This window comes from Vulpes vulpes, chromosome 7 (assembly GCF_048418805.1).
Source record: "Vulpes vulpes isolate BD-2025 chromosome 7, VulVul3, whole genome shotgun sequence".
In the NCBI taxonomy this organism is placed as follows: domain Eukaryota; kingdom Metazoa; phylum Chordata; class Mammalia; order Carnivora; family Canidae; genus Vulpes; species Vulpes vulpes.
In genome coordinates, this window is record NC_132786.1 from 112955387 (window position 1) to 112965109 (window position 9723).

The following is a 9723-nucleotide window of genomic DNA, read 5'->3' on the forward strand; positions in this document are numbered from 1 at the left end:
TCCACTATCTCCAAGTCAGACTTGTAGAAAGTCAGGCCACTGTCTCTAGTACCTGGTCCAGGAAACCAAACAATAACCTCTATAACAATTAGCCCCAAATGGGAAGGCCTTGATTAATCGCTGACAGTTTCCTTAATTTTTGTCCCCAATTCCAATTTAGGATCAACCTGAGAAAACTATGTATGCACCCCCAGCCAATCACATGGGATGCTATCCTAGTTGGCCTGCCTACAGCTTCCCATGCCAATAGCCTCACCTACCTCGCCCTTTTCCCCACTGGAGAGCTTTCCCATTCCTCTGCCTGCCTGTACTCTTTGCCAACACAAGTGATGGTGGCTGGCTTCCTTGCTATAGCTATCTCTAGATAAGTACCCTTTGCCTATTTTCATATGTGTGGTCTTTGTTTATTTCCATGAAATATGCCACAGCTCTTCTGATCTTAATTCTCACATCTAATCCAAAGGCAACATTTTCATGCTAAAAATAATTACTTAAAATATTTGTGTCTTTATTATTTACTTAATATATTAAATGTTATTTACAGTTTTCTGAGGCAGAGTGAAAGGATTGCAAGTATTGAATGTTGAGGACTAGGGAGTATATATATGTGGATTTTAATTATTATAAATTAGTTCCTTTTTTTAAAAGATTGTTTAAGAGAGAGAGAGAGAGAGAGAGAGAGAGGCAGAGACACAGGCAGAGGGAGAAGCAGGCTCCATGCAGGGAGCATGACGTGGGACTCGATCCTGAGTCTCCAGGATCACGCCCTGGGTTGAAGGTGGCGCTAAACTGCTGAGCCACCCGGTCTGCCCCCTAGTTCTTTTTTTTTTTTTTTTTTTTTAAGATTTTATGTATTTGAGAGGGAGAGAGAATAAGCAGAGAGAGGGGCAGAGGGAGAGAGAGAAGCAGACTCCTCACTGAGCAGGGAGCCCAACGCAGGGCTCGATCCCAAGACCCTGAGATCATGACCTGAGCCAAAGGCAGGTACTTAACTATCTGAGCAACCTTATGAAACTTTTTTCATATGTGTTTTCTTCTAGCATAAACTTGATGAATATCTCAGTCCACTAGTGTGAATTTTCAGGGCTAACTATAGAAATTCTGGAAGGAGGGTAGTACTCGAAGAAGTGACATTGGCTGGTAGATCAATAACCTCCCCGGTTTAAGTAAGGTCTTAATTTATCAGCTAAAGTGTTTGAGTGCACTTGCAGTTTTCAGCTTTACCAGAGGATGGTGCCAATACTTCTCTGGTAGGTTTGGCCAACCTGCTTTGGTATCCTCTCGAGCGGCATTTTAGAAAAACGAAAAGATTGGTTATTTATGCTCTTAGCCAAATTAAGGATTTTTGTTATTAATTCAACTTTTCATGTAGTTAAAAGTGAGTATACCCGTATAACATCTTTCTGAACCACTTATGCCAAAGAAATTAGGCAGCCTGAAATGAATGGAGAGCGACTTATTTCCTATAAATGTACTCACACTTTATATTTAATTTATACAACTTCCCCAAACCAGTTTTTCCAAGCGAGATCTTTTGAAATTTCCATTTGCGTGCCATCTGCTGCATTGTAGGCCAGCCATTTAATATTAAAAGTTGTTCAGAATCTGTACTCTTTAATATACACGTACCAGCTCATCAGGATGCTTCCTCTAGTTGGGCTGTTTGCACCTAAGCTGGGAGGCAAAATGGAAGCCACTTGTCCGTCTTCTAGGTCTTCAGGATGGAGCTGAGCCAAGGGCACGGCCATTCCTTTGTTTCCCCTTCTTTGCACTTGTTTGTTCGATGGTGTCTTCTGAACAAGAGTGGTTGTAACTTTTCCTCCCTGTGTCCAGGAGGCTCAAGGGCTGTCTGAACATAGCAGACTTTTTTGCTCAGAAACTGGGATTCTCTTTTGGAAGATGACCCCAAGCTCATTGATACTCTATAATCTACTCAAAAGCACCATAATCAATTCACAAAGACTGTTTGAGATAAACTGAATCCACACCTACTGAGTCCATACTTGGCGCAAAGAGCCCAACCAGAGGAAGCACCCCGATGAGCTGGTACGTGCATTAAAGAGTGTAATTCCTGGGACACCAGGGTGGCTCAGTCAGTTAAGTGTCTGCCTTTGGCTCAGGTCAGGATCTCAAGGTCCTGGGATTGAGCCCCATGCCAGGCTTCCTGCTCAGAGGGGTGTCTGCTGCTCCCTGGTCCTTTTTGCCTCTTCCCTGACTTGTGTGCTCTCTCTCTCTCAAATAAATAAATAAAATCTTAAAAAGAAGAGTTTACCTTCTGGACAACTTTTAATAGGAGGTCTTAAAATACCATGAAGTGGCAATAGGAAATTTATAAAGTAATAATAAAATAAGGATGTCCCTTATCTGAAATTCCTGGGGCCAGATGTGCTTTGGAATTCAGAATGTTTTGAATTTATAAAGCTAATATGATGTATATACCATGTGTTATGCAATGCCCCAGAAGGGTCTAAAGCAACTCCTCATAATCAAAACATTAATATTTCTTTAGAGAAACAGGAAAATTCACATTAAGTGGGATGAATAAAGAGAAACTGGCCTCTTGTCAGGGTACAGGTCAGGTTTTGCCTCCAAGTGAATTAGGAAACAAACGTCTTGGTCGTAGGAGTTTTGGGATTTGGGGAATGCGGATAAGGTATTATGGAGCTGTAATGGAGCGCTTTACGTGTGCTATTTCATCTAATTCTCACAGATGGCCTATGTTAAATATCAGGATATAAGCAAGAATAGGGGAAATGTGAGTGTCAGAGTGGTTAAGTAACTTTCCCAAGGTCACACCGCAGAGCCAACATTCAAACCCAGGCCTGATTCCCAAGGGCAAAATATTACACGGCTCCCTATGTTTAATAAAAATACTAAACATTCTCAAACAAGAACAATGCTTTAACTTCCTTGCCAACTTTTGGCTTTTCACCCATATTCAGCACCATTTTCTATTTTCCTGGTGGCCCATGAGAGAGAATAAGACGGCATAGTGAACTCTTCCACCGTAATGCGTGGAGGTAAAGCCTCCGTCTGGCATCTGCACAGAGCAGCCTCGCCTGCCTCTGGAGGCAGGAGGGCCGCAGGGCTGAAGAGCAAACCATCGGTGCCCCAGACGTCAGATTTCCCGGTGGTTAGAGATTCCTGTTGTGTACTGGGTCTGTGCAGCCGATCAGCCCTGATGTCATCTGCGATAGTATCCAACATCCAATTGTTGTCTGTGGCCTCCTTTTGCAGATTTTGCACCAGCCTGGCCTCCCGTAAAGGGACTCTGCTTCTTTGAATCAGTATATCAGAAGTCAGTTGGCTTAATAAAGTTGTCAGCAGGGAGGAACTCTTGGCTTTTTCTCTGTACGTGTTCTCATGATGGGAATGAATTAAGATAATCATATTTAAAAATTGTGCTTTCAAAGTAATTCATGAGCCATGCTCCTTTTCTTTTTTTTTGCATTGTAATTATCCCCTTTCTCTCTTCCTTTATGTCTTTCCCTCTTCCAAATTATAATCCTATTTATACTCTAAAGTTTAGAGGCTTACAGTCTTTTTTCCCCCCCTGATGTTTCTTTGTTGTAATGAAACCAATAGCTTAGCAATTGCATGGACACAAAACTCTTTTTATATTCTTGTATATTCTTTTTATATCCTTATATTCTTGTAAAAGTATTACAAGCCACAATAAACTGTGGAGTACTTTAATGGATTCTTCCGGTGACCTTTTATAGACTTTCAAGATCTGTAAGAAAAGTGATTCATTTATATAGATGTACATGTCATGTTCAAGATACTTAAAAAAAAAAAAAAAAAAAGACCTTGAGGAGTGCCTGGGTGGCTCAACTGGTTAAGTGTCTGCCTTCGGCTCAGGTAATGATCCCAGGGTCCTGGGATTGAGCCCTGTGTCGGGCTCCCTGCTCAGTGGGGCGTCTGCTTCTCCCTCTCCTCTGCCTCTCCCCCCACTTGTGCACACATGCTCTCTCTCTCAAATAAATAAAATCTTCAAAAAATAACCCCACAAAAAAACAAAACAAAACAAAAAAAACCTCCTTGACTTATTTTTGTAAAGGAAGATAGCAGATGCAGGCAGTCCTGCATTTGCACACCTTGCTTCCCATCTGTCCATAAAATTTATATACAATAAAGTGTGCAAACCTGAAGTATTTCATTTTGCTAAGCTCATGCATCTGTGTCATATAAACCTTTATCAGGACAGAACTATTCCTCCTGAAAGTTCTTTGATGTTCTTCCTCAGTGCTCTCACTCTAGGCAAACACTTCTCTGATTTTTTTTTCATCATAGACTAGTTTTGTCTGCCCTAGAATTTCTTACGTACACACATACATACAAATGTTACATGCATGCTCTTCATGTAAGGCTTCTTTTATTCAGCCTAATAATCATAAGACTCATTCTTCCTGTGTGTGTCAGTAGTTTCTTTTATATCGATGAGCGCTATTTCGTGTGTTTATTTCATTTTCCTATTGGTGGACATCTGGACAGTTTCCAGATTTTAGCAACTATGAATAAAGCTGCTACAAATATCTCATACAAGTCTTTTTGTGGACATATGCTGGGAAATAATTAGGCATAAACTTGCTGGGTCATAGGGTGGACTTGTAATTAGTTTTATAAGAAATCTTTTTTTCTTTTTAAAAATTTTTTTATTTTAATTCCAGGATAGTTAACATATAGTGTTATATTAGTTGCAGGTGTACAATATAGTGATTTAACAATTGTCCACATCACTCAGCGCTCATGATGATAACTGTACTCTTACTCCCTTTTGCCTATTTCACCCATTTCCCACTCGCCTGTCCTCTGGTGACCATCTGTTCGTTTGTTCTCTGTAGTTAAGAGTCTGTTTTCTGAGTTGTCTTTCTTTTTAATTTTGTTCATTTTTTTTGTCTCTTAGAGTCCACATATGAGTGAAATCATTTGTTGTCTTTCTCTGATTGATTTTAATTACTTAGCGCTAGACTCTCTAGATTCATCCATGTTGTTGCAAATGGCAAGATTTTTTTTTTATGGCTGAGTAATAGTCCATTGTGTATAAAACACACACACACACACACACACACACACAGAAGACATATATCTCACATCTTCTTTATCCATTCATCTAGGGATGGGCATTTGGGCTGCTTCCATAATTTGGCTATCGTAAATAATGTATAATAAACACAGGGGTGCATAAATCTCTTTAAATTAGTGTTTTATAAGAAAGTTTTTTCAAAAGTGCTTCCTTATGAGAGTTTCAGTTGCTCCACATCTTTGCTAACACTTGCCTCTGTCAAATCTTTGCATTTCTTAACTATCCTGGTGGATGTGAGGTCGATGTTTTATTGTGGTTTTAATGCGCATTTCCCTGATGACTAAGGATGTTGAGCACTTTTTCACATACTTGGCTCTTCCTATGCCTTCCTTTGTGAAGCATATTTTCAAATCTTTGGCTCACCAAAAAAATGGATTGTCTTTTTATTATTATAGTTGAATCATAGGAGCTCTTTAAATATTCTGGAGTCATCTGTCAGATACACATTTTGTGAATATTTTCTCCTGTCTGTCGTGCCTTTGGAAGAGCAAGAGTTTTAAACTTTGCGTAATTTAACAGAATAATGTTAATTCTGTCTAAAGTTTGTCAGGGTTTTTTTTCTTTTTTCTTTTTCTTTCTCTTTCTTTCCTTTTTTTTTTTTTTTTTTTTTTTTAACTATTTCTGTGTCTTGGCTAGCAAAGCCTTACCGATCCTGAAACTGTGAAAATATTTTTAAAAAATATTTTCTTGTAGAAGCTTTTTAGTTTTAGCTTTTACATAAAGTCTATGATCCGTTTCAAATTAATTTTTATATATGGTACGCTATTGACGTGGAAGGTCATTAAAAAATATCATGTTCCAGTATGATTTACTAAAGACTTTCTTTTTGCTTGCATTTCTTTGGCAACTTTGTAAAAAAATCAAATGGCCATATATATTAGGGTTTATTTTCAGTTTCCATATTCTGTTTTCCATTGAATTATTTGTCTATCTGGATGTCAGTAATACATTATATTGATTATTGTAGTTTTATAGTAAGTTTTAAGTCAGAGAGTGAAACACTTTTCATTGTTTGCTTTTTTCTTTTCAAAATTGCTTTGGCTAACCTAAGTTCTTTGTATCTCTCTGTAAATTTTAGAAAGAGCTTCAGGTTTTATCCAAAAAATCTCTGGGATTATGTTGCATCTATAGGTCAATTTTAGTAGAATTGACAAGTTAATAAAATTGACTTTTCTTATTTATTTATTTATTTATTTTTGAGAGAGAGAGAGAGAGAGAGAGCAAGCAAGGGTAGGGAGGGGCAGAGGAAGAGAGAGAGGATTTCTAGCAGACTTCCTTCTGAGCACAGAGCCTGCCATGGGGCTCGACCCCACAACCTTGAGATAATGACTGGAACTGAAATCAAGAGACCAACACTTAACCGACTGAGCCACCCAGGCTCCCCAATAATAATCGAGTTTTCCAATTTATGAGTAAGGTATATATCTCCACTTATTTAGATCTCTTAAAATATTTTTCAGCAAGATATTATTTTTTGGATAGAGGTCTTATGTATCTTTTGCTAGGCCAGTACCACCTACCATTGGATGTCTTTTATGTGAGAAATAATTTTCTCTCTTTTTAAAAACACTGTTATTTTGTTACTCATAAGCAGCTGAACCTAATCCTAGAGATTCTTATGCCCTCCAGAAGACTATGAGTTTGTCTGTATCTTCTCGTTGGTGACAACAGCAGGTGAGCTGGGTCTTGAAGAATGAATAAGAGTGTTTCAATCAGAGAAGGATGTGCAGGCTGAGGAGACAGCCTGTGGAGCTGTGAGAGGGCTAGGCCTATGTTTTGGTTCATTGTTGCTGCATAATTGCACCCTCAAAAATGCAGAGGCTTGGAAGAGAAGTGTATGATATCCCATGATCCAGGAGGTTGGCTGGGCTTCACATGGTTTTGGCTGGGATTGCCCATTGGGCTGCGTCCAGCTGGTGGATGGCTGGGCTGGAAGTCCCAAGAAAGTCTGTCTCACACCTCTGAGGTGTGGCCTCTCTTTTCCACATGGTGTCTCATCCCCCAGGGCCTCTCTCGTGGTACCACAGCCTCAACTTCCCTTCAGGGTAGCTCTATGACCCAAGAGGCAGCCCTGCCTCCTTGTGCTAAGCCTGGTGTGGAAGTCTCCCCTGCACCTCCTTCTCTGTGCCAGGCCAGCTTCAAGGAGTGGGAATAGGCGCCATGTCTCTTCGTGGAAGGAGCAGCATGCACATGCAGGGAGGGCAACCATGGCTGGCAGTCATCTTTGGAGACTTACCCATTGCCCATATTTTTAATGACAAATTTCCTGTAGTTGGGATGTAGGATAAGGGAAGAAACAGGAAAGGAGGGAACCTGCAGAGGCGTGGGCTGTGTTAGTAGATGAGTTCCGGTTTTATTGTTTAGACAAAGCAGACACCGGCATGTGTGGTGGCCGAACTACACCCTGGTTTTTGAGACCATGAGAGCAAGTGTTGACTGACTGATTACTCAGCCATGTTGTATAAACATCATCTTACCTAATAAGGGCGGTGTCACCTAGTGGTTAGCAGTATGGAACCCGGAGCCAGAGGGCTTGCCTTCAAATTCTTGATTAATCATTTATTAGCTGGGTAAACTCCAGCAAGTTACTTAGTTGCTTTCTGCCTCTGTTTCCTTATATCCTATAAAAGCAGATAATCATGGTAGACCTGCATCACACAGCTGTGTAAATGTTAAGTGCAATTATTTACGTCACTTAGCCCCCCCCACCCCAGCATCAGCTTATTGTTAATGCTCACCATAGTGCTGGGAAGCAGGCATTATTGCTCCCATTTTATTTTATTTTATTTTTTTATTTTTTTTATTTTTTTATTTATTTTTTATTTTTTATTTTTTTTATTGCTCCCATTTTAAAGAAAAAGTGACTGAGGCACCAAGGGCTTCAATAGCATTCAAGCCCGGATGAGCACCTCCAAAGCCTGTTGCTTCATGAAGTCCACAATCATTGTGTTTTGATGTGTCCCTCAGCTCCAGAAGGCAGTAGCACAGAATTTTGTTCTTTCCACAAGCATCGTATGAGCCTGAGGTCTCCACTTATTATGCCTCAAAAAACGCTCTGCTTCCCCAGCAGCATCACTCATCGTCCATGCTCTGGCTGACATTTGCAGAACTACAACGTAGAGGTCACTGTAAAAATATTAACACCTGGGTTTTCTTTCCCTGAGCCTGTGCAAAGTGTGCATCTCTGAGGACAGAGTCCTCTGGTAAGACTGGAAGTCTCTGGGGTCTGAGGCTGCCTTAAGCCTGGTGGGCCGCAGAAGCCCTGGGTGACCCCCGCCCACTCCCCACTGGTATTTCTGCTGCAGCTTATTGACCGAGGCTCTGTGAACCTATGAGTTACGTTTGTAGCACTTGGGGGGCTGAAAGGGGTTCCTGTAAATGCTCCCTGTAGTTAATTATAAACAAAGCAGCCAGCCAGGAGCCCAAAGCCCAAAGAAATCCTTAGCAAGCCTCATTGTGTGCTCTTTAGTTCTCCTCTGCGTTTCTATCCATCCAAGAGCTTCAGAAGTATAATCCTTCTTAGCGACAGATTCGTGATGATGAAGCCATTATGTTTTGATACTGTGCTTTTAAGAAGTGACCCAGAAATAACCTTTAAAAGCAACCTCTCCCTACCCGCCTTACCCCAACCAAAGGACCAGATTAAAAGAGACCTAGCTCGTATGAATATTTATGCTAGAACCTCGGCCAGATCAGATTAGAGGAGTTCATCCTGCCGGGCAAACACGGATTCTGTACTCAGATTTAATGAGAAACTGACATGTTAATAGCATATTGATGCATCCATTCATCAGGAAATCCATAAAGCACAGCGAATGTGCCCTGGGCCTCAGGGCCCCAGAGAGGTGCTGTTTTTGTCATTTTAAGTTTGACCAGGAAAACTGTTGTTGCAATGAGAAGGATTCCAAAGACATTCGGCCTCCTCGAAAAGCTGAGGAGTGGGAATTCGAGTCTAGAAACATCCAGGAAATTGCTCCCTTGCATGCCAGTGAGTATGTTGGACAGACACTAATTCCTCAAAATGGGATCTCACCCAAGAGGGTTCCATAGAGCACGGTACCTATAGGATGTTAATAGCTATTGCACAGGGAAAAGCCTTTAGGTCATAAATGTGGGGCAAATGATGAGCTGAACAGACTTCTTCACAGTACGCCCTGTGACTTTTCAGCAAGGAGAGAAATTATGCTGTGTTTCCCCCTTTTTTGGACTGTGGGCTTCTTTCTTTGCAAAGCATCACACCCAAAAGTGTACAACCTTTTGTGTCATGAATGCCTGTGGCAAGCTGGGGAAGCTTGGGGAATCCTTTTTCAAATAACATTTTTAAATGCCAGAAATAAAACACACAGGATTACAAAGGAAACCAAATATCACACTACTAAAAATACTTTGAAATATCAAAAATGGGTGTACGGTAATACATGTGCCTCTTTTATTTTTTGTGCTTCCTTTTATAATGGGTCTGATAACTATAGTTGTTTCAAAATATTTATGGCCATAAATGATATCTTAAAATATCGTGATATATTAAAATGGTCAATCCTCATTATTCAGGGTTCTGTTTGTGAATTTGCCTACTTGCTAAAATGTATTTGTAATGCCCCCAAATAAATACTCATGGCACTTTTGCAATCATTTGA